The sequence below is a fragment of the Nilaparvata lugens genome, chromosome 1 (genome assembly GCF_014356525.2).
Source record: "Nilaparvata lugens isolate BPH chromosome 1, ASM1435652v1, whole genome shotgun sequence".
In the NCBI taxonomy this organism is placed as follows: domain Eukaryota; kingdom Metazoa; phylum Arthropoda; class Insecta; order Hemiptera; family Delphacidae; genus Nilaparvata; species Nilaparvata lugens.
The window spans coordinates 72523909-72550579 of NC_052504.1; the positions used below are offsets into that span (position 1 = coordinate 72523909).

Here is a 26671-nt window from a genome sequence, read left to right on the forward strand (position 1 = left end):
CATTTAGTAGTTTATTAGTTTGAAAACTATTTATTAGTTTCAGAATAGTTTATTAGTCATACTAGAACACACTTTTAAAACAATTTCAACTTACCCCGGATCTTATTCTAAAACAATTCAAATTCATTAACCAAAATATATGCAATATGTATAACCATTATTACAACAACGTTTTGTAGTCGAGGTTGAGATAAAAATAATAAAAATATATTGGTAGTAACCTCAAAATATAATTACAGTCAAATCATACTATAAATAAATCATAAAATAATTATTGCAATAACATCATGAATTAATAACAAGTGCATACAATATTCTAATTAATACATGTCTATGACAAACATGTGAGGTTCCCTGATCACATAAAAAAGAACTCTTTTTCGATTTCACTTTGCATAATATGTCGGTCAGAAGAAGTTTGTGTCACTTTTATTTCCTTCATTGCACGAATGAGTACAGGTATCTTCTTAGAATACGTCATCTGAAAATACTTTGTCCAATCTCGCCAAAAAGAATAGTCAATCTCTTCTATAGTAAACGGTGACGGATTTTGGCGAGCATCACGAATATGATCGGCCCACTCTGATGGCAAGTCAGCCCAAAAGTTTGATTTTATGCGGCCCATGTTGCGATCGCATTCCGTATAGGAATGTCCTCTTATTGGGTATGTAAACTGCACACTTTTGAATCTTTTCTGAACATGAACCACATAGTGAAGGAAACGATACACTGTTAAATTCTTATTTTGACCGCCACAAGAGTCCCCAAAAATATGTAAGTCCTTAACGTCCTCAGGTAAATAATTACTTAAGAAGGGGAGTCCGTAATCGTATGTTACTCCATGTTAACATTTGTACCTTTTTCTCAGGATCTATTATAGATAGAGACCTGCATTTTTTTTGTTTTAAAGCTTACTACCATTCTAATATTTTGTGTGTATAAAATCAATATAGAGGAAAAACTAGATTTTCTAAAATTAAAATACAAAAACTCTAAAATTTTGAATCTGAAAACATGGCTGATTTTTTTTTCCAATGATAATATCAGCTATTACATAGAAACATACACACAAAATAAACTTATTGGTCAGTATAATATGCCATAAAAATTTCAGCATCCTATCTCTAACAGAAGCTGAGAAAAAGGTACATATACAAATCGCTTCATTTGCTGTCATCTTCTTTGATATTAAACGAGCTTTCTTTTTAATATCATAGAATTTTTGAGCTTTCAGCTTATGAAGCTTTAACCCAGTTTCAAGTGCTTTTAAATCTTTGTTTAACTGAATTGTATCTTCCCTGTCCTTCAATTTAGCCTTAAGACCATTCATTTTGACATTGTTCTCATCGCAGAAACTGCAGGTGTCCCTTATTGAATATCCAAAAGAAATGTTAAAATTTTCTTGCATGTAAGATCTATATGTCTCATAGTAGCACTTCACATTGGAATGTTTTTTTATAAACATTTTGTGCATGATTGAAATATTCAGGTCATCAGGGAGATACTTCTTGGATGTATCATGCAAACAGTAATGAGCACCTCTTCCATTAAAATACCCAATGTGCTCTTTTATCAAATCTCTCACCTCATCACTCATTTTGTGGGGTCTGTTTTTATGCTTGCCACGTTTATCTTTTGGAGCACAACCAGTCGCCTTCAAGGCATTAATTAAATACTCTATTTTCTTATTGGTGATGCCATGAATAGATATAAAAGCCTTCCGGCATACAAGCCATTCAGATACAGTTTCTTTATGAATAGCTCGAACTTTGTACTTACATGAAACGTCTCTAGGTTTCGCCGACTCAATAGCTACAGTAGATCGTCGTTTTTGCACAGGTACAATAGAAATCAGTCCACAAAGATAAGAGTTCTGTTCATTTACGGTTTCTAGAAGGTTAAAATTTTGTAATATTTTGTCTCTCACGTCTTAAGTAAGTCCTTCCATGTCGAAGCAGTTATTCCTACATTTACACGATGCACCGGCTTCATGGCTCTGGATTCTAATTTGTTTTGCCACATCAACTAGTCGCCCTTTAATCCTACGTTTTTTTTTTTGTCTTTATATCACAAAATTCTTCACAGTCACTCATTTTACAAAACACTGAAAAGCTACCAAAATCAACGAAACAATAATAAAATTATTATCTTCTACGGATTGCCCACATGCATAACCTACATACAGAACCTCAACAACCAAAAACGAACTGAAGACTAGTGACAGCTGTGTTCAAAACAAGTACCGTACTTGTTAAGATTCGATTGATAGGATAAATTAGAAAAAATAATAAAAAAACACTATTTCTAAATCAATGATTGAAGAATCAATAATTATAAGAAGGATATTGTGCAATGAAATAATAGTATGAATATTGTGAAGTAACAGAGACTGTGTAGCGACTGCCGTGCCTTTCATACAGTAACAGTACTGAACTTGACTCCTTCTTCCGCAGTAGCGCTGTAGTTGACTCCTTCTTCCGCTGTAGTAAATATTTTCAATCACTTATTTCATGGTGATCTAACCCCTTTTTTATAGTTTAACCATACCATCTGAAAGCTCTTCTCTGTCGCTATGCAACGGTGAAATAAAAAAAAAATGAGAAAAAATTGACTTAACCCCTTTTTCCCCTGTGCCCTTCATATAATATGTTGTTAACATCAATTGAGATAACTATAACGAAAACAAATAAATCATTGTATTCTCATTATTTATGTTACTTTAAATTCTCATTGCTATACAAACCAGTATAATAACTTCAAATATTATGTGAATTAATAAATGTTTATACTAAATATCGGGGCACCGAGCTTCGCTCGTTATTTTTATTTATAAACAGAACACAATTCTCTAAAATGATCGTGTTTATATTTCACAGCTGGCTATACATCATCTTATGAATTTCAGGGATGCGATATTCACATACTCACTTTTTTACTATTCACAGCTGTTTCAGCCAAGGATGAATTATCCTTTTAATGTCGTTCAGCGAGTTTTCTCAAGGATGAGACCTAGTGCAATCGAATCTTTATATCATAAACCTACTATGTACCAAATCGTGAAAATCGATAGAGCCGTTTTCGAGATCCGTTAAACATAAATAACCAGATATATAAATACAGAAATTGTTCGCTTAATATAATAGGATATAATGTTAAAATTGCTTTATTGATATAATAATGTTTGAATATGAAAGTATTATTGAATACTTCATCAGATTGTGTTGCAATAATAATTGATTGGGATGGGATAGAAAACCTTATCTGCAATATTTCAGGATCAAATCAATAAGTGTACTTGCCTGTTACATGCGTAACCACTATCTCCAATCAGAATCCCGCCCATATCACGTTCTTCAAATGCTGTATACAGTGACGAGTTTTTCAAAACTCATGAGACATGCGTACTCCCTTTCCATCTAGCAACAATATTTGTGAACTCCAGATTAGCTCCAGCTGCTGCCAAGATGTTAATTGAAAATATCCCTTTTCCACTCCGGTACTCTTTGTCAGAAGTTGTGGGACAGACAATGGGGATGAGAGTGCCATTGACGCAACTGAGAACATTTAATGTTTATTAGGGAACCCATATTTCGCCAAAACATTAGTTTTTGTTTTTCTAGCGTATTCTCCAGTAGGGAATTTGATATAATCTTTTTTTATTGCTAGACAAATAGCTATTGTAACACTATGTACGAGTACATAGTGTACAATGTCATACAATGCGACATGAAGCTGCAGTACTCACATATAATGAATAAATCGCCAGTCTCTCTTTGGAAAGTACCATCAGCAAAAAATCTAAGAGCAATCAGCACTTTTCTCCAAATTGAATATACATCTATTTCATGTTTTGAATAATATATGTCTAATATACATATTGTCAAATACATATATTTGATGTATTGACCTAAACATCTATTTAAGTAAATAATACATCGTCGTTGCCACAGCAACACCACCTATCACAATAAATTCTGTCAACTTTTGAGGAGAGCAAAAAAACATGTTTTTTAGAAGAGAGTTATCTATGAATGAAATATAATGGTATTCTCTGATACATTACAACATATGTTAACATATTTCATTAAAGTTTCACAAAATCAACAATGATTAAATAATATAAAGGAGTTACGTGGTGTTGTTCCCCACAGCAGACAGAGATACGTGGTGTTGAACTCCAAGATTCAGCTATCACTATTACAGAAAAAAAGTACAGGAGAGTAACATTGTTGGAATCAGAAGTGTTTTTTAATACCTAGCTATGACCTTTTTCAATAAATTTCTGGGTTATCACAACTTTCTGAGACATACTCAAATGGAGAAGAGAATTGGGAAGAGTTGAATTTCGATTTTGATCTGCGCATCCATCTGAATATATTATTACTGGTTTTGGAGCAATATCAAGAAGTTCACAAACATACTGAACTAAACAAGTGGCAAATGTAGACGCACTAAGATCACTGGTGGATTCATCAAACCAATAGTTTTTGGCATCATGTGTAGCCAAATTATAAACTGTATAGTTGTGTACACACAACTTTAATTTTTAGTATGCGGAACTTGCACTTACAATAGGTAGATTTTGCACCATAATTACATCGCAACAGATAGTATAACATTTTCCATCTAGAGCATCCTGTTTATCCTTCATTTTTTCTTCTTGAGCTTCATGACCTCGCCGAACATGTTCCTCATAAACGTCTTTTTCTAAGTTCTTCTTTTCATATGCGTAACATACATCGCACCTGTCCTTTCGTGGTTTAAATACTTTCATATTCAGACTATCAACAGTTCGTTTAAACTCCGTTCTTCCAAGAGCATCTTCATTTAAGTTTGCACAATGATCAATGTATATTTCATACAAATGAGCCATAGATCTTAAATATGTTTGTAGATACATTTTGTTTGTCGATTTTCTGCAATAATGCGAGGGAAGTTTAGGTAATGCCTCCAAAAATTTGTAAAGAAATAATTTCTCTTGCTCACACGCTTTCTTCGATTGGCCAGCATTACAAACTGTTCTTGAAGTATTACAATGCTCGGTTGTAGGGGTTTCTATGTCATTCTCATTACAAACTGTGTTTTTATTGATAGGCAGTTTTTCTGTTGCATTCAAGTTACTTTCAATCCAATAGCGAACCCCGTTGTCAGTGAGACCAAGAGTATTCAGGAACATGAATTTACAGACGGCATATTTTTCTTCTTTGTACTTTAAATGATAGAAGTGAGAAAAATTCCTCCTGGAAGCATCATTTTTCTTTGTTTCTTGTTTTGTTTTGCAGACATCTACTAGGGAACAAACATAAACTTTTTTACATTTCCAGTCCATTCTTTGCCAAAACTCTTCAAACAAATTTTGGCGCATTGTATCAGATATCATGTAACAATATCTTGTTTTGAACTTTTTACATGAAATTGATGTACATCTAGGTCCCATTTTTCTCTCTTCTCTCGGTACATCATGGATTATTTTTTTGTAGATTTTTTATCCTCTCTTCTGAAGCCTACATAGGCTTGGCCTCTCATTCGTTTCTCTTTTGATATAGCTCTACTGCCCTCACCCATTAATTTTCTTTTACTTGATGTAGGTCTATCACAATCTTCAATACAACAGTTATTAGTATCTTTTTCGGTCTCAATATTTGAAATGTTGTCTACTGCAGTAGAAACCTCAATATCCATGGCAATCTCGCTAGCTTGGATGTCGATCTCACATACTTGTGATGTAGGCGTATTACAGTCTTCAACTCCATTGTTATTATTTCCTTTTCCAGTCTCAATATTTACAATACTGTTGTCTTCATTCGAATAAGATGCAGTAGAAACCTCAATGTCCATGGCAATCTCACTAGCTTGAATAGCGATCTCACTTTCTAGTGGTGTAGGTATACTGCAGTCTTCAATGAAGTTATTATTTTCTTTTTCAGCATCAAAATCAGCAATACCTACTGATTTCTTCATTCAAATAACATGCAGAAGAAACCTCAAGGTCCATGGTGATCTCATTACCTTGAACCCCTGAGCTCTTATCAACACCTTGCAGTAATAAATCAAAGTCATGATCACTAGTTACTGTTTGAATTCCACTTTCACGGCACAATTCCCATAGTTCATCCTCACTAAGACTTGAAGTGCTCGACTTATTCTTTTTTTGTAGCTCTTCTGGAACAAGCAAAAAAATAAATCATAAAAGATTTTATTCAGAATCTTGAAAGTTAGCATTGACTGGCAGAAAAGAAGCAAAAGAAAGATTGTATAAGCATTTTATAACATCTTAAAGAAGCAAAGGAAAAACCCATGATCAGAACTTGAAGTTGTGTAAGTTAGACGGAGATGAAAGATCCTGTTCACTACTCGACTCCTCATCACTTTCTATCTCTCTGTCCAGTTTTCTTGTATTGTTCGGTGTTTTTTCCCCATCACCTCGGACTCTCCACTACTCAAAGTGAGGAGCATTTGATGTTGAAACTCTCTCTCTCTCTTCTAAGTGCTTCCATAAAATTATTTGCAAGAATATAAACCAGTTCTATCTTGAAATCATATTACTATCAAAAATAAAACATTTTTAGGCATTTCAATGTTCAAAATTAATTTTTGATCATTGTAAATTTATAAGTCAAGATAGTTAATTATTTGCAATGAAGCCTTTTGTTAGTGGAGGGTACCCTAAGAAAATTCTGCTCCAGATAAGTATTCAGTTACATCTGCTGGTGGACCACATGCGAGCTCAGAATGGTATTTCAAGCCAGCTCTGCCTGCTGCAACAGTGTAATAACTTTCTTATTTCTGAAGTAAGAATTTCAGCCAATCGGCAGGAATCTGTGTATATGAAAATGAATTACAGTACTGTTGTTTTGGGTAGGTCTAATTTCACTAGGCTGACAAAGATATTCCATTTTTAGTGCAGGCGGACTGCATGTTACCTTAATAGTTTCTAAACAGTTCTTACACATAATTATTTTTGTGAGTAAATGAAAATGTTATGCTCTAAATTCAAAATTAAATATTTTCCTGAATATTTCTTGTGCTTGTGTTGTGTTTCGGGTTTATAAAATTTTAGGGTGATGTCACATCAGGCTGGACTTGAGCAGACACGGACAAAATGATGAAATAATAATTAGGCTAATCAATTCATCCAATCAAATAATAACAATTTTGTAAATAATTCTTTTTTGTTGAAAATCTATTTACCACAAGGTGGTAATACGTCAACTGCCCAAATTTTCCAAGTTTCCTGTGGTAATCTGTGGCTCACAGCTGCCTTCCTTACATCAGTACTTCTGTAAACTTCCTCTTCTCCTCGCCTCAATCCATTGTTTTGAAACTACTGAAACATCATTTGACTCAGTAAACTCAACGAGGACAAAGGTTTCCAAACCTTTTATAGGTTGGCATCAAAAAGTCAACTTGACAAGAAAGTAGAGCTACGTGGTTTGCTAATTAGGGTAACAATATTAATATGGGATTAAGCTATTATATTTACCCTCAAAAAATCAATTTCTTTATATGAGGTACCCTATTGAATGAAAATACTAGAAATAATTTCCAGTTGAACCATACTTTGAAGCATTCCAAATGATTTCAATGTACTTCAAAGTACTTAACGTCAATCATTTTAAATGATTAATGAATTATTTCCAATTATTGGTCCAATTATTAATAAAGTGAACTTTTCATAGAAGATTCTCCAAACTTGGTCATTTCTAAAGTACTTTCAAATGATTATGCCTGGTTGCAGAGTCAACACATAACGTCGCCCATAGTTAACAGCGTGGACTTAATTATTTAAAGTGAACCAGCATGCAAAAAATTGTGATTCTAGCCCAATAGATAGCACTGTTGGGGTCAAATTACTTCTTGTGATTACTTACTTATTTTTAGTCCAATATGGAAGACCAAGACTGTTCTGCAATCAGCTTAAAGTTTTTAAACTCTCTACCATATGCTGATTTTTTTCCAATTTGAAACAGTTTTTACAATTGATTATTTTTATATTAAGAAAAAAATTAAGTGATGCAGGTAGTCATTTCAAAGGCAATTTTTTTTTCAAGAATTTTAAAATTAATTTCAAACAAATCGGTTGAACGGTTCTGTCGGAAGCGCGTTTTTAGTTCCAATGCATTGTTCACACAGTCAGAACAGTAGCTCACAGTCAGTTCACTGCCTAAGCCTAATGCTCTGATTGTGAGCCTTTTTACTCGTTCTCTCTCTCCCTTTCTAGCTCACTAGTTCCAGAGCTTTCTTTCTTTTGAGCTGTAGTCAGTGACCATATCGTGGTTATTGTTGTGGGAGTGAGTGATTGACAAAGTTTTCAATTCACTTAATACATTCTTTTTCAATCTGAATAGGTTTTTACAATTGATAACTTTTATAATAAGTAAAAATTCAACTAATGCAGGTAGTCATTTTAAAGGCAATTTTTTTTCAATAATTTAAATTTCAATTTCAAACAAATCAGTTGAACGGTTCTGTCAGAAGCGCGTTTTTAGTTCCAATGCATTGTTCACACAGTCAGAACAGTAGCTCACAGTCAGTTCACTGCCTAAGCCTAATGCACTGATTGTGAGCCTTTTTACTCGTTCTCTCTCTCTCTCTCTCTTTCTCATTTTCTTTCTATCTAACTAGTCTGAGAGCTTTCTTTCTTCAGAGCTATAGTCAGTGACCATTATCATGGTTATTGTTGTGGGAGTGATTGACAAAGTTTGCAATTCACAAAATATATTTCTTTGCATAATGGTTCAATCAATAATTTTATGATTATTGTGCAATGAAAAAAATGAAACAAATGAATAGCTGTAGTGTGAACTTTATTGTAGTTTTGAAACATCAAAACAATGAAGTTTTGAAATTCCAATGCATTGTTCAATTGGATTGTATTGTTCACGCGGTCAGAACAGTAGCACACGGTCAGTTCACTGCCTAAGCCTAACGCACTGATTGAGCGCCTCCTCACTCATTCTCTCTCTCCCTTTCTAGCTCACTAGTTCCAGAGCTTTCTTTCTTTGGAGCTGTAGTCAGTGACCATATCGTGGTTATTGTTGTGGGAGTGAGTGATTGACAATGTTTTCAATTCACTTAATACATTCTTTTTCAATCTGAATAGGTTTTTACAATTGATAAATTTTATAATAAGTAAAAATTCAACTAATGCAGGTAGTCATTTTAAAGGCAAATTTTTTTTCAATAATTTCAATTTCAAACAAATCAGTTGAACGGTTCTGTCAGAAGCGCGTTTTTAGTTCCAATGCATTGTTCACACAGTCAGAACAGTAGCTCACAGTCAGTTCACTGCCTAAGCCTAATGCACTGATTGTGAGCCTTTTTACTCGTTCTCTCTCTTTCTCATTTTCTTTCTATCTAACTAGTCTGAGAGCTTTCTTTCTTCAGAGCTATAGTCAGTGACCATTATCATGGTTATTGTTGTGGGAGTGATTGACAAAGTTTGCAATTCACAAAATATATTTCTTTGCATAATGGTTCAATCAACAATTTCATGATTATTGTGCAATGAAAAAATGAAACAAATGAATAGCTGTAGTGTGAACTTTAGTGTAGTTTTGAAACATCAAAACAATGAAGGTGAGGTTTGGTTTGGTTTGGTGATGTCACCACACATTTTTCTTACACAATTTCAACGTTACCCTGTTTTAATACCCACTATTACATAGTAATAGCTTTTTATTAATAGTAGGTATTGGTTATATCCTCAATAACATATGTCGTCAAATCATGTTATAACTTTCGTTCAATAACTGCAAATATACAGGTTCATCAAGTTGGAAATCGTATAAATTCGATTTGTATACAATGATGGAATAGTTTATGAAAAGGAAAGTTGTACATACTGCTGATATTTTCAAATATTTTTATAAAATTTCAATAGAATAGTGAAATAAGAGCGATATTGTCAGTTCCACATAATTTATTTGAGCCATATTGGTTTAGTTTATTTGTTCAAAAAAATTATGTGGAACTGACAACATCGCTTTCATTTCACCTTTATATGGAGAAAATCCACAATATCTCTTTTCATACAGTAAAGTTTAAAAATATTATTATCTTGATTTAATTTCAATTCCAACTCTATTAAGTTTTTTCATATACCTTTAGGTCTATAAGGTGTGTGGTCAACGTTTTTAATCCATGTTCTTAATTTCTAATGTTATTACAACTGTCCATTTTATAAGAACTAAGAAGGACAAACAAAAAACCAATAGATGTGATAATTTTCAATGAGACTTTATTTAAAAATAAAATGAGAAAATGGGATTGATGGCTCCCTGATTGCCATACTTAGGCAAGTTCAAGGATCCAGTATCTCTGGCTACAAGGCATGATGGTAGAAATAAATTAACTTTTTCTCCATTTTCTCGGTCCAAAACCTGTCATCCCTCTCGATCTTTTCAATATGAATGTCTTTCTTTGTCCATACAACAAAATAACACATTTTCTTCTCAGCTACATGTAGTTGCCCTTGCACCTGAAAAATCAAGAAACAGTCCAACTTACAAAATTCCACACATTGTTAGGTATACGTGCACGTGGAGGGTGGATTCCTTAGGGAATACTTATATATGTAGAAGAGAAGGATCAGACAACCATGAGACATACAATTTTAATTGAATACATTTGGCTATTATTAGCACCTAATTACTTTATTAGAAGTAATGAGCATTGGGATCGGGAACATTTCCAATCACAAGTTTCTCTATTTAATCCACCTCATGTATAAGTGATGCTTATAATAAATTCTTCAAAGTTGAATATAAAGTGTTGTGAGTCGCAAACTATTCATTGTAAATTCTTATCCTGTCATAACATAATGCAAGTGAGATTGTGAAAATTCGAATCTTGAAATTACAAAGTTTACCTGTGTTGAAAGTTCTTAGTGGAGACAGAAATGTAATGTATGTAAAATATTGGTAGAAAATCTAAGCTGTTTGGCCAGTCTTCATTTTCAACGAAATGCATGCTTGATTCCAAATATCATTATGATAATATTCACAATAATATTATCCATTTAATATAGTTGTTTACCATGTGAAATTCAATGTACACATTTATATAGTTAGACTACAAATGGGTATAAAAGTACAACAAGAGACAAACAATCGAATAATGAATTGTTATATTTATAATTACTGTAATTGAATTATTATAATTAAATTAAGTAACATTCTTTAGTTAACCAAACAAAATAAATTCTGCACAATAGAATTCCTTAGTTATTAATAAGTTATTAATAGAATTTAGTAGCTATAGTGAGGTCCACATTATAATGGCAGTGTACGATTGACAATACTGTTGCTGTCCTTTTCTATCATACAACAGAACAGATAGCACTATCTCTTTCTCGCTTTGCAATGTTGTCTATTTGCCAGAAAATTTTATATTTACTTTTGACAGTGACTGTACAAAACTGAACAAACCATATTCTCAGCCGCCATTTTTTTCTTCATTCTATCAAAATACTTGAGTACACAAGTCGTATAATTGATTTGAAATGTATTTTTAAACAATGAAATAATTTTTCAACATTACCTTATGAGAAACACAAATTAAAATATCTGAAATGACATTTTAAAAGTAGATAACTAACCATCCTAGACTTCATCCATGCTTAAGTTGGCCTACCCGTATAGGTTAGACCTACTCGTACCGGTATAAATAATATTGAAAAGTTATTTCAGAATTAATCCATTGAAATTACTTATTTTTAAATAGGATTTCTATTTTTCTATTATTTTTAAATTAAATTGGAATAGAATACCTACCAAATAACTCAATTTCTTTTGTTTTGAAATTCAGATTGTTGTATCACAGCTTTTTAAATTAGCCGCCATTTCAGGTTTGTATGAAAATAAAAATCTGATCTCAGTCATGAAAGCAAATTTTTGAACGAAATTATGAAAAAATATATTTTCTTGATCAATTTGACATTAAATTGATTATTTTATCAAGGAAATGATCATTATTAGATTAAATTTAATGGGATGAATTGAGTACCGTAAAGCGGGGTGAATAGGATCACTTTTTGACTTCAACAATGGTTTACAGAAAAACCACCAAATATTAAAAAAATATATTTTTTTTAATTTATGAGACTTACCTTCTACTTCACAACACATCTATCAGTTAATGGTTTTGAACTAAGGTGATTAAAAAAAATATATAAAATGAGGTCTGATCCTATTGGTCCTATTGATCCTATTGGATAGTCGGGGTGAATAGGATCACACATATAAAATTAATAATTTAACCTATTAAAGTATGTGTGGGACCAATAGGATAGCTTTTTGTGGTTTTAAAAAACCATAATAAATGAAAAAATGTGTAATTTTTTATTTCCTGACACATTATTTAATCATAATCAATCATTATGATTTGAAATTGACCATTATGATTGAAATTCAATCATAATTGATTGATTATAATGGTGCAAAATATGATGAAAAAAGGTTATCAAAATTAAAAACTTTTGCAAAAAATGTTAACAGTTAAAAAATTGTAAAGGTATTTGAAAAAAGAAACCAAAATTGATCAAAAGTAGGCCTAGAACCCAAAGTAGGCCCACCTACTCCAAATACTTAGAATCAATTTTAAACCTATATTGGCCTCTATGTGTTTTACTTGGATGTACAATTTTCTCCACTTGAACCTGATTTATTGTGCATGAATCGTCTATGTCAGGAAATACAAAATATACATCCTTTTTTCCTGACCTTTTCCGCATACATTTTATGTTTATTGACATCCCAGAAACACTCTGCTCCAATGCAATGAACCTTCTTTCATTTTTATTGGTTTTGAATTTTACAATAACAAAGTCATTTGGATTAATTACAAATGGGGTAAATTGATTAGAGGAGTAACCTGTGCTGGTACTGGCACCCATGACATCATATTCACATTCTGGTATTCCTTCACCATCAATTTCAAAAATTATCTCATCACATTCTTCTCCATGTGTTTCATGTCTTTCTTCTTCTTCATGAGTTTCATCCCTTTCTCCTTCTTCACGAGTTTCATCCCTTTCTTCTTCATGAGTTTCATCTCTTCCTTCTTCACTATTCTCATTCACTTCTTCATCAGTTTCATCGACTCTCACACTTTTCCCTGGTTCCACAGCAATTCTAGTCTTCCTCTTCCTGACAGGAGCTGCATTTGCAGTGCCTCTCATTTCAGAAAGAAGTTCAATCAGAGAGCTATCAACAGCATCTGCTTCTACTGTACTAATGTCTATCTCTTCTACTGGGACAGGAAGCCGGTCTATCACTTGAGATGGATTGAATGGCAATATTCCACATTTCTTAAAGCCAGCTTTTAAGTTTTCGGCGGCGTTGGGAGCAATGTCCTCTAAGAGCTGACATACTAATCTCGGGAATACAGTCTTAGGGACAGTGCATTCATTTCGTCCTGGACCCATCTTCCACTTTTTCAATACTTTTGCTCCAGCTTTGTTTCAGTGGCCTGAAAAATTCCACATCAAGTGGTTGTGTAAGGTGGGTGGAATTGGAGGGAAGAAAGACCATTTTAATATTGTTTTCTTGACACAATCTGACTGACTCAATCGAGAGATGGGATGAAGGATTATCACCTATAATAACTTTGGTACCATCAAGTTTTCTGAAATAAGGCACAATTACTGTTGCTAACCAGTCGTCAAAGCACTGTCAAACCAACCTGATACACTTCTATTAAAATGACTCCCTTTGGGTGCATTTTCCATCCACGTGTTGTACAGATGCTTTGCTCTATAAAAAACATAAGTGGGTAAGAGATTACCGTCAGCAGCTGCTGCAAACATAATAGATGTTGCAGATTTGGAATAAACTAACTAACCTCCTCACATTCCTACATGTGAAGTTTTGTAGGTTATGAAAACCAGCTGATTATTTAACATGTGTTTGGAGATCAATTCAAACAGTGTTACCAATGATAATTCAATATCACATAACAAAATAGATTCATTGGAATGTTTCATTTTTAATGGTTTAAAAAAATCGAATTTATATTTAATACATAATATTTATAAAAAATATTTGAACATTTTTTGAAGTTTTGATCCCATTCACCCCAGTGATCCTATTCACCCCATTTTACGGTAACAGCTGTGTACAGTCAGTGGCGAAATGGAGACTTGGCAACGTTTTTCTCCTATCGTTCTTCCCTGCCATTATAACATGGACCTCCTTATAGGGAAAGGCTATAGTAGGTTATTCCTTGAAAATGATTCACTAAGGCCCAGTTTCACAATAGTATTCAATAGTTTTTTAGTAAGTACATGAATTTAGTAGCTAGGAAAAGGCTATAGTAAGGTACTCATTGAAAATGATTCACTAAGGCCCAGTTGCACAACAGCCTGTTAAATTTTAATCATGATTAAATTTTACAAGGACCAATCAGAGAAGGCTTTTCTGAAAAGAAGGCTTCTCTGATTGGTTCTTGTGGCATTTAATCTGGATTAAAACATAACAGACTTTTATGCAACCAGGAGTATAAGTTTAAGTTAAGTATTCAGTTCAATGAAACATGTTTGTAATATGTTAGGCTATATTCCAAAAGTTTTTAAGAACAAGGGTACTTCGATTTTTGTGTTTCAAACAGTTTTATTAAGTAGACCTAAGTGAGAATTTCAATTTTTCAAATGACTGATCAACCAGAGATTGTTCACAAGTTGTAAAAAGTTGCAACAAGTTGTTCACAAGTTTTATAAAAATAATAATTGTTTACAAGTTGTAATTTTTTTACAAAAACAAAGATATTGACCTTTAAATAAAATTAGTTTTGTTGAAACTTTGCAAACTTGAGCGCCCCTGAATCAAGTTGGCGGATTCTTCATGACACATATGGTGAATTTGTATAGTAATAATGCTTAAAAATGATCTTCAATAGTATTGAAAAATGTGTTTCTTCACTCAACTTTGTCGCGAGCAGCAGATGTGGTACATTTTTGAATATATCATTTTTTCCTGGCTCTTGACAATGCCCACTGAGTCAAACAAATGAACTGAAGTATCAAATTAGAGTCCCTCTTGTTAAGTATGTCCATTGACCTGAACGTTTGTCTCCACCATCATACAAATCTTGACAACGTCAGGGGCAGGATTGACAAGTCCAGTTTTCACATCTTTACTGTTCATGAGACCTGTCTTTCCATGTCATGCAGCTGCATACATCGCTTCCACACAATAACTGCATTTGAGCTTCCAGGCACAAACACACACAACATTTCCTTATATGTATTGTATAACGTTTTCACAAAATACACTTAGTTATAGTTATTTTGTAACATATTCATGATCGAATCCTATCAGGGATGAATTAGTGCCCTGCAGTAGAACATTTTCTTGCTGCATATTACCAGGAGTTGGATTGTATTATTGTCGGCGTCACAGTTTTTATATTTAGAAGGATCAATCCAGGCAATCAAACATTTTCTATAAGCATATCTGAACTGTAATGTGGTTGGATTATTGCTGTTTCCCCCGCAATTAGGAATGGATGCGAAAAAAGCTCAAGATGATCTTGACTCAGTCTCCAAGTCAAGAAATATTTTATTTAGAATTGGATCTTCTCCCCAAAGGCACTCTTCTGCAATCCCTCTGATTGGCAGGAAATCTAAAACAAGGCCATATAAAGGAGTACTTTGCTTGGAATTCCAGACTAATTTTCCGTTTTTGCAAGCTTCAATGATTTTAGATAAGTAATTCCATCTTTGATGCGACTTGGAACTAGAGCCTGGTTTTTTTGTGATGAGATGCTGTGTACCTACACCATGAGGATGACACGAATTTTATAAGTCAAAAATGACAACTACCTTCCTGATGAATTCAACAGTTTTCCCACAATTCAAAAATGCATCAAGCCCTATGCCCTTTGTCTTTGTATTCCACTCCAATTTGAACTCCATTGAATTTCCTACCAAATTACTCAGTGTTTGCACTGCTAATGACACTTTACTTTCATTTTCTGTCTTTGCCACTCAATGTGGTACTGGTGTAGCTTGTGGCAACATGGAGGCCCTCCTCACTTTGGATACATGGATACATTGATTTACTAGTCTTATTTTTTGATTATACTTATAGGCTTTGATGATGGATTTGATGAGACTGCTTCAGCTCTATCTTTTAACGATCCTTGTGGAGCTGGTCTAGTCTGAAAGGTATACCTGGTTGGGATTCCTGTGATTCCTAGTTTTGACAACTCTTTAGAGTTCTCTTCTACCGTTATTTTTAATTTGACTAATTGTTTAGCTAACGATTCTGTTTCTTGCGACAAACATGTGTTAGTCTCACAAACAATCTTTAAGTTTTTGTTTAAATCTTTCAGCTGGTCCGCAGTTTCGTAGCTTTTTACCAAAGATTCTCCATACTTAAAACTTTCCAATTCTTTATTGATTTGATCTTGTTTTTCCTCTATTCGGGTCAGTCTAGCCATCACCAAATCAAAAGCCTTTTCTATATTAAAATCTGAGATCGTAGCCTGGTTGTCATATACATGCTTGTTAGGGCAGACTACTCCCTTGGAACATATCCTACTTCTCTTAAATTTTGGACAATCTTTTCTAGAGGCCATGACTGGGTCTTGGTTATTAGTCTTTTTATACATGTATATCCTAATATATCAGTAATATAAAATAATGGTAATTATACTAATCTAAGATACAAAACATCTAGAAGATGCTAAAACTACAAATCTTACAATATATAATTAAGTACAGTTAAGGAAGACTAAATGAACTCCTAACATAAGGCACTTGCCGCTAAGTCATCTCAATTAAGCAGAGGTTCTTACAAGAATTCTCCCAGATTCATCCTCTCATCTTTTCCACTGCTTGTGGATGCTCTCTTCTTCCTTCTTGAATTCCATTTCTTCGTAATTTTAATATATATAACTAATATGATTATGACTATTAGCAAAATTATGAATATGCCAATGAATATCATTGAAATCAGATCAACTTTCCCAGGAGAGGGCAAGTATGCGCTCCTATAATACTCCATCCTCTGATCCCTGAGTTTTTCGATCTTTAGTTCAATATGTTTCATTGTATCCTCTCTGAACTCAGTTCCCAATATGTCAAAATCCACTTCTCTCTTTTCATGGTAAGATGGGGCTCTCGAAATAATCTTTATGTCTTCAGCATTTGCTTTTTCTTTATAGTAGGTATTATCAATTTTTATAAACTGGTTTTTCTGATACTTGTAAAAGTGGATAGCTGATTCATCTTGGCTCCTCTTGAATTGGATGTTAGGATGTCCCTTAATCAGTATTCCAGCCTCGACAATCTTCCTTCCATACACTAGAATTCCCGATCTGATTGGGATCACTTGATCTATAATTTCAACTCTGGAAACCAATAGTTCACAGTTCAGGGTCTCTGTTTTGTTTTCTAGGATGCTCTGGATACAAGCTGACTTATGGGAGTGGATATAACTCCCCGTATCACATAGATCTAGGGTACCCACGGTCCTACACAGGGTCTTGCTCGCTTCGACTATTAAGCTGTTGGATATGTCCTTTATAGTAAAATATTCCGTAGGCACATCGTATCTATACCGAATGCCGTTCTTCAGCCATCCATAATTATAGACTCTATACATCATGGACACGTCATCTCTTTCTATCTGAGGTACTGTCATTGTGAAATGTAGTGTGTTAGTTATTCTGTCGTATGATGAAATAAATACATTTGATAATACATAGAATAAGTGAGGGTTCATCCTATAAATAGTATCTCTCATTTCATCTTTCAATAGTATGGTGTTGAAAAGATCCGTTACACTGATGAGATCACGTGATACCTGATTATTTAGAGACATGACAATCAAGTCCCTCATTCTTGTGTAATAGCTTTGTATCTGGAACAAATATTCCGTCAACGAAAATCGCAACTGATTTCTACATGTTTCATTCTTCAGTAAATCACTTGTTGATACTGAGTATTTCCTCATGGATTCTAATGTGGCTTCTGAGTTCATCTTCCATTTTCTATCTGCTTCAGTGTTTATCTTCAGGTTTTCTCTCAATTTATCTATCTTATTGGTAAGGTCTCTATTGGATACAAAAGTAAAGAAGGCACTACTCAAGCCAACCACCAATGATTCCCCCCATGATCTCTTTGATCGAGAGCCTCTGATCACTTCTTGCACACATTCTTCAGGATTGGATTGACATTTTTCAGTCGTCAATATTCCAGCCTCTGATGGGAGTGTTGTTAATAGTTCCTCAAAATCTTTTCCCTCAGTTACTATCAGCTTCACCAAATCAGAACTAGAATTATCAAAACAAGGGTGATTTCCAAAAATTGAACTGTTTATCTTCATATTTTGTATATTAAAATGCAGATTATAAAATACATATTTCTTTGGGGTTAGTACAATACGATCTGCTTCCGTGATGATCCCCACTTCTGGAATCCCGATGGATTCTTTCAGGGATGCTGCAGTTGAAACCAAATGCAGTACTACAACTAATCTAATAAAACTCATCTTTCTATGCATATACGTATACTTTTACAAATATTTGTTTGCTACAATTCACCGTGGTCTTCCCCTCCTCACTTTGGAGCTTTTCCAACTCAGCAAAGTAATGCCATTCAATTTTGTTGTTGAGTAAGGGCATTGTGCCATCTAGAAGAAGCTCCTTCTCTCCTATTAAATTTCTCATCAACCTCAGAATATGGGCTGCTTCTGAAAGGCAATACACTTTGTTAGTGGGATCCACTCAATACCCTTTGTGCAAACCAACTCTTTGCAGATTCCCCATTGATTTCAACACCAAGACCCTCCAGCACTGATTCATTCATAGTTGTACTGTCAAATGTCAATGCTACAACTTTCACTCCAGTTTCATGAAGCTTCTGTAAATATTGATCGATCAGATTAGTTCTTGTATTAGCACTGAGGCCATTAATCAGGCAATATCCTATTGGTATTTTCCAGCTCTGATTGACAGTGATTAGCTTTTCCCAAGTCACAGCGATCCACAACCAGTTTGCCATCCCAATCAAGCATCAGACAACCAAAAATGGGCACCTGACTCCTCTCCACTTCTGATGCTATTTTGACAAAGCTCTCCTCGGTAAACCCCGGTTTACCATCCACAGCTAAAGCCCAATGTCCAATTGTGCTTGAATGTGGCAGCTTTATGAATTTACATAAATATGTATATATGTATGAGTAGTGATTTTTCACCAATTGAGCACCAGACCGATCACAGAGCAGCATATGCCAGGTCAAGAGCTACTATATACTGTCCACCGCTCGTAACTTGGCCTCTGGAAGGAATGTAGTCGATCTAGTTTTAGGCGTGACATATGGCACTGGAGAGCCAGGTAGCGAGTACACAAACGCTGTGGTCTATTTGCCTTCGCCAAATGTAATTGAGCAATTTCCACCCCACCAAATTTGTAATTTAACCAGCGATCTATAAGTAAAATTACATCCTAACGTTTTTAGTTGATACATAAAATAATTGAGTTTAAGATGAATAACTAACTTAATTAAAAAATAACACAATGTTTTGACATTTACTCCGGTCAGCTGCGGAAACAAAACTGAAAGCTGAATGGTGAATAGCTTTATTAGTGAGCATGGTTTGTAGTCACACTACCGAGTTGTCAACAACATGGCACCACTCATTCATTTACCCCCTATGCCTCAGACCTCAGAAGCCAAGCTAGGAGCAGTGGACAGTACATCACTTTTTTACTCTGTGGTGACTGAAAAAGCACTGCATGCACATGAAATTGTCATCACAGCCAATGCATTTTATTGAAATCATTCATTGTTTCAATGCTGTTTGATGACCAAATTGTTTAGAAACTTGTGAATTACAATGACCCCTTTTTCTAGTATCACCTAACTTGTGTTCCTTTTCAACAATTTGCTCTGGCAATTCATTCATGGTCAGTTGTAAGTCCAACGTAATTGATCCACGAAATTTTACAATACTCATCTTATGATTTGTCATTTTTTTCAAAAAGAGATTATTCATTAGTAACAGCTGTGTTGCATAAAATTTCTATGCCTACCTTGTGATACCATATTATACTTTTTCTTACTGGGGAGCCATATGATTTTTTCTGATCAGATGAATCTATGTAGGTTTTTGCTTTATTGCAATCTATTACAACTTTTGGTTTTCCACAACCCCACGCTTTGTCATCAAGGGTTGTAGTTCTGGCATATGTACAAGAATAGAACATCATGCTTGTCCCTCCACTTCCCTACAATGACTTTTGTATTGCTCTCCAATGGATACATTTCACCTTTTTTCAGTTTTCATTGAACAACAGGAACAGGATTGTACTTCCTACAATTTCGTAAAGTTCCTACTAAAAGATGTTTTCTATCAATCAAATGATGAGCTAATTGCTTGTCAGTGTAGAAGTTATCTGTATACAGTGTTCTGTTTGAATCATTCTTTATTGAAGAATTCATTTGAATTTATCTTCTTACACAAAACATCCTTACTTTTCAAATATTCCGATAAAAAGTGATCCTGATATGGTTTATCCATAGAACTAAATAGATCAAAAAGTTCAGACTTAATTTCATCATGTATTTTTCGTGAACACTCTGATTTATAACAATTTAGGCGGTAGGTGCAATAAGGGCTGTAACTCAAAACTATCATTCTGAGATATGAAGATCCAAAGTTTTTACACATATATCTTGTAACATTCGGTTAACATTGTTGAAATATGAATGGTTCAATTCTTTTGAAAATATGTTCTCTATGGTAAATTAATGAAAACAAATTTTATTTCAAGATACTTCATTTTCAATTTAATATAATATGGAAGTATGTTGAAAGCCCTTATTCGGGAGAATACTCTTTTTGACATTCTATACAATAAGGGCTTATAAATTTGTTCTCCCCAATAAGGTCTTGGGTTATTTAATGAGTAAATTTCGTATAGATAATAAATATTACAATACTGTTTAATGTATTTAATCATTTATTTATTCCTATTTAATATAATCTTGATAACTGGGCTGAAAACTATATATATGTCTTTATGAAAAATAAAACTTCAAAAGTGTTCATAGTTCAATGAAATCTTGAAACCAGATGCCAAATATTAGTTGAAATGATGCCCCAAATATGAGTGTTATCCTATTTGAAAATAATATGTAAATGTGTTATGAAGAAACATCCATGGCCAGCGGTTCATCATTTTCTTCATCTTCTGAATCAGGGGAGAAGTTGTGTACTGGTCAATCAGCTTCTTGGTTAGTTACCCTTCTCGCAAAAAACTCCTCATAAAACTGTCGTCTCTTGTTTCAAATAAGGATAGAGGTCTTTGACATCTTTGATTTTTCCTATTTTAAGTGGAACTGCTGGTGCAATAGACAAAGAAAGTTCTTCAGGGAGCTGCTTCAAATATTTGAAAGGTTCATACACTCGAGAGTATGTCAAATGACATGATTTCGACATGATTTGCTCTGCTATTGCAATTTAAAAAATTAATTTTCAAGTTTTGCAGAACTAGTTCATTAATATCAGAATCACTATCTGATGAAGTTTCAGCAGCAACAAATAGTTTTTGTTTCATTGATGAGGAGATTTTCTGTACTTTTGTTCTAACATAGTTCTTAGAAGAAATTTTGTTTTTATTGATTGGGGACTCACCTAGTTCATGAAGTGAAGCGTTTAATGTTTGGACGACTGTTGATGTTGCAGAGAAGTTTGGGTCATTGTTATGTTTACCTCGGGTCCGGACGAATCTTCTTCTTTTTCTTCTTCTTCTTCGGCGTTTTTCAACTTTGTTAGGTTTTTTCTACAACTATCACATATCACAGAGCCGTTGGGTATTTCTGGTAATAATTCATGATGTGGTACTTCTTAATTTTTTTCTGTCTCTAATAGAATGATTTGGTTTCTTAAATGGATTACAACACTGCACTCGAATAACACTGCACTTATTAGAGTCCATTATGATGAAATATAAAATAATGGTAATTATACTAATCTAAGATACAAAACATCTAGAAGATGCTAAAACTACAAATCTTACAATATATAATTAAGTACAGTTAAGGAAGACTAAATGAACTCCTAACATAAGGCACTTGCCGCTAAGTCATCTCAATTAAGCAGAGGTTCTTACAAGAATTCTCCCAGATTCATCCTCTCATCTTTTCCACTGCTTGTGGATGCTCTCTTCTTCCTTCTTGAATTCCATTTCTTCGTAATTTTAATATATATAACTAATATGATTATGACTATTAGCAAAATTATGAATATGCCAATGAATATCATTGAAATCAGATCAACTTTCCCAGGAGAGGGCAAGTATGCGCTCCTATAATACTCCATCCTCTGATCCCTGAGTTTTTCGATCTTTAGTTCAATATGTTTCATTGTATCCTCTCTGAACTCAGTTCCCAATATGTCAAAATCCACTTCTCTCTTTTCATGGTAAGATGGGGCTCTCGAAATAATATTTATGTCTTCAGCATTTGCTTTTTCTTTATAGTAGGTATTATCAATTTTTATAAACTGGTTTTTCTGATACTTGTAAAAGTGGATAGCTGATTCATCTTGGCTCCTCTTGAATTGGATGTTAGGATGTCCCTTAATCAGTATTCCAGCCTCGACAATCTTCCTTCCGTACACTAGAATTCCCGATCTGATTGGGATCACTTGATCTATAATTTCAACTCTGGAAACCAATAGTTCACAGTTCAGGGTCTCTGTTTTGTTTTCTAGGATGCTCTGGATACAAGCTGACTTATGGGAGTGGATATAACTCCCCGTATCACATAGATCTAGGGTACCCACGGTCCTACACAGGGTCTTGCTCGCTTCGACTATTAAGCTGTTGGATATGTCCTTTATAGTAAAATATTCCGTAGGCACATCGTATCTATACCGAATGCCGTTCTTCAGCCATCCATAATTATAGACTCTATACATCATGGACACGTCATCTCTTTCTATCTGAGGTACTGTCATTGTGAAATGTAGTGTGTTAGTTATTCTGTCGTATGATGAAATAAATACATTTGATAATACATAGAATAAGTGAGGGTTCATCCTATAAATAGTATCTCTCATTTCATCTTTCAATAGTATGGTGTTGAAAAGATCCGTTACACTGATGAGATCACGTGATACCTGATTATTTAGAGACATGACAATCAAGTCCCTCATTCTTGTGTAATAGCTTTGTATCTGGAACAAATATTCCGTCAACGAAAATCGCAACTGATTTCTACATGTTTCATTCTTCAGTGAATCACTTGTTGATACTGAGTATTTCCTCATGGATTCTAATGTGGCTTCTGAGTTCATCTTCCATTTTCTATCTGCTTCAGTGTTTATCTTCAGGTTTTCTCTCAATTTATCTATCTTATTGGTAAGGTCTCTATTGGATACAAAAGTAAAGAAGGCACTACTCAAGCCAACCACCAATGATTCCCCCATGATCTCTTTGATCGAGAGCCTCTGATCACTTCTTGCACACATTCTTCAGGATTGGATTGACATTTTTCAGTCGTCAATATTCCAGCCTCTGATGGGAGTGTTGTTAATAGTTCCTCAAAATCGTTTCCCTCAGTTACTATCAGCTTCACCAAATCAGAACTAGAATTATCAAAACAAGGGTGATTTCCAAAAATTGAACTGTTTATCTTCATATTTTGTATATTAAAATGCAGATTATAAAATACATATTTCTTTGGGGTTAGTACAATACGATCTGCTTCCGTGATGATCCCCACTTCTGGAATCCCGATGTATTCTTTCAGGGATGCTGCAGTTGAAACCAAATGCAGTACTACAACTAATCTAATAAAACTCACCACTTTTCACGAAACTGTCATAGACAAACAATCGACGTTGTAAGTCCCACTGCTCCATAGTGACTGAGTAAACAAAATGGCATCTTATGTCGAGCAGAACTATCCCCACCACAACCACCTCCCACCGCCGCACTCTCAGTACTACGCAGTTCAAAACCGTCCGTCTCCCGTGTGTCACCTTGTATAAAAAATAGTATGCACTCGTATATGCGAAGTTATCTAAAGAGAATGTTTGATTTATCTAAAGAGAATGTAAGATTTAGCTTTCAGAGTTGAATTTCCTTTTTTGTGTTACTGCTTCTTCAGTGGAAGTATTTTTTTTTTTTTCATTGAAAATTAGTATTATTTAGGTCAAGGTATGCTGAGTTTCTAATAATATGATACGTATTAGACTGTGTGGTGCGTTTTTTAACGGCTTCACACATGTAGGGTGAATCTTGTACTGAGTCAATGGTGTAGAGGCTATAAATTTTGCAATGCGTGTGTGGACGCTGAGTGAACACCAGACTGATTGATTCACTACAAGATTCATACAATTGTCGGAATCGTGGGAGGCCTAAACGCTCGCTCACCCTTGATTCTTCTAATGACAGATTGTATAATGATGAAATTTTTACAAGTAGTGTAGCGGACGCTAAACACTGATTACAGATACCTTAAAATTATTACCTGTGAAGAATGAGCATACAAAATCATACAGGTCGAGCAAAAATCCCAATGTAGATAATTTACGGGACTGCGTCTCTAATAAGTTCTGAAGGATTAAAAATACGGTATTTGAACCAAATATCGTTCAGAATATATTTCGAGAACAGAGTCTTGTCGGGTTTTAAGCTCTATTGTAGGAATTTATATGATCTATGGCTGCCACTGCTGTACAATTGATGCGTTCGCTCCAAAGTCGAGGTAGGTAACAGATAAAAGCCGATGTATGAGCAGGTAAGGACAAAGAATAAATATCTCGATCTGACCCCACTCGCTACATCCACTTAGACCTGTTCCAATATCCAGCCTGATTCAATTATTCTAATGATCGTATTCGATCGGTTCTTGATGATATAGAACGTATCAGACACAATAATTGACAGGCTTAAGAAATAATCGAACTCAGAAAGCGAATTAACAAAACTGAAATATATTATAATAAAATATGTAATCATACAGTGCAGATTCAGAATTTGATTTACAGGTTGATAATAATTTAGCATTAATAGAATAGTTAAAAATTTTCTTGTGCTTGCATGATACCATGCGTGATTCAACAGAATTTTACAATTGATAAAATTGAACAGTTTTGAAAAATAGTGAAAAAAAATGAATTACAAAATATATTTTAAAGTTGCTCGGGGTCGTGGTTCAGGCAGCGGAGGATAGTTAATCAACTACAAATTCTTATAAATTTAATATGAATAAATTCTAGACTCTCAAATGCTAAAGCGCTTGTCGGCGTGGCCAATAATTTAACGAAGAAAAAATTTATGTTTTTCTGCACTGAAATATTTTCGAAGCGTAGATTGGGGCCCCTTTTTAAACTTATAACTCACGTGAATTTCCTTGGCGGTCGTGGTTTTCTTCTTTAGATCAAAAATCGTTTGATCGGCAGCAATCCAGGCTTCGGTTTCAGCACGTGGGGAATTTTAATTTAAATATCTCCTTCACCGAATTAATTAAGGGATAATTTACTTTAAACTTTTAAATTTATCGATTGATGAAAACAGAAATTTACAAATAACAAATAAATTGGCCTAAAATATCGGCTCACAAATAGAACATTTAAAATCGAACAATAAATTTTCACAAATAGGTCTTTGGTAACTATAAAAAGAGATCTGCACGGTGAGGATTTCAAAAGGGAAGTGCTGTCTTTTCTCTAAGCTTCTAGGCTAGACCTTGCTTCTCAGAATCTCGATGTAATAATTTGCATAAAAATTTGCCATTGGTGGAACGCTTGTGACGTAGACATGACATCAGTGGCAAGCAGTAGAATATAATTCTTTTAATTACAATAATAATTCAATTCATGTAATTCTTAAAACTGCTTAATCTTCTGGACATAGTTCCTCTCATACAATGTACATGTGCTAGTGTAACTGATAAGGCAGGGTTGTTGTCTGATAATAGATTAACATGTGTTGCTTTCAAACGATCACCTTCTCGGTGCTATTTCTATGCACTGTGATTGGCTTAGACCTGCCAAAGAGATTTAATTACCATGTGGTTCAGTTGAATTAAATCATTAATGAATTAATACTCTTGTACAATTTTTATTAGGTTTGAGATTGTTATAATTAATTTCTGCCATTTTATCAATAATATAATTTCATGCTATGACCTATTTAGTTACAATAAGACCTGACATATAATATAATTTCTTAAATAATAAATAATTTCAACGATAACACATACATTTTATTTTTTTTTATTTGAAATTCTTGATCCTTTATGGATAGTTTTGATTTTTAGAGATGGTATTATATCTTACGTGAAGCCAGCGTGACATTTGACAATACTTTGAATCAGTCAGCTGCGTTCGAACTGTTTTAAAAACATCTGATCGATAGTAAACAAAGTGTAACCTCAAAATCAATGAGCAATTCGTAAATAATTTGTGCTTTATTTGCAAAATAATTATAATTTTATTGAATAATTTTCCTAGAAAAATATTCAGTACAGAACGGTACTCTTATCAAATATACAGTTATTGATAAGTAAGCTTTATCGCTCGGTCGCTAACTATTCCTTTAGCAAATTCTTTCATTTTAAAAGGTAATCACAATTTTTCTCTCTTTTCATGAGATCTATTTGAAAGATTCATCACAACTGTTATTGATACCTAATAATTGTAGATTAGCTAT

General features: G+C 33.9%; 2 long non-coding RNA genes across 6 annotated transcripts in view; one reads left to right on the forward strand and one right to left on the reverse strand.

Moving 5' to 3' along the window:
- The window catches only part of LOC111049953, a 189379-nt gene that overhangs the window by 43858 nt on the left and 118850 nt on the right, over positions 1 to 26671 (forward strand). The window contains exon 6 of one of the 5 annotated variants that reach the window (XR_005573159.1): positions 17400 to 21961. The exons of the other annotated variants lie outside the window; for them this stretch is intronic. This is a non-coding gene — a long non-coding RNA (uncharacterized LOC111049953). Of the gene's footprint in view, positions 1 to 17399; positions 21962 to 26671 lie in introns of those variants that run through there. 5 annotated transcript variants of the gene reach the window in all.
- Positions 10356 to 26671, reverse strand: part of LOC120354786 — a 32222-nt gene continuing 15906 nt past the window's right edge. Inside the window, exon 4 of the long non-coding RNA XR_005573176.1 lies at positions 10356 to 10480. This is a non-coding gene — a long non-coding RNA (uncharacterized LOC120354786). The remainder of the gene's footprint in view (positions 10481 to 26671) is intronic.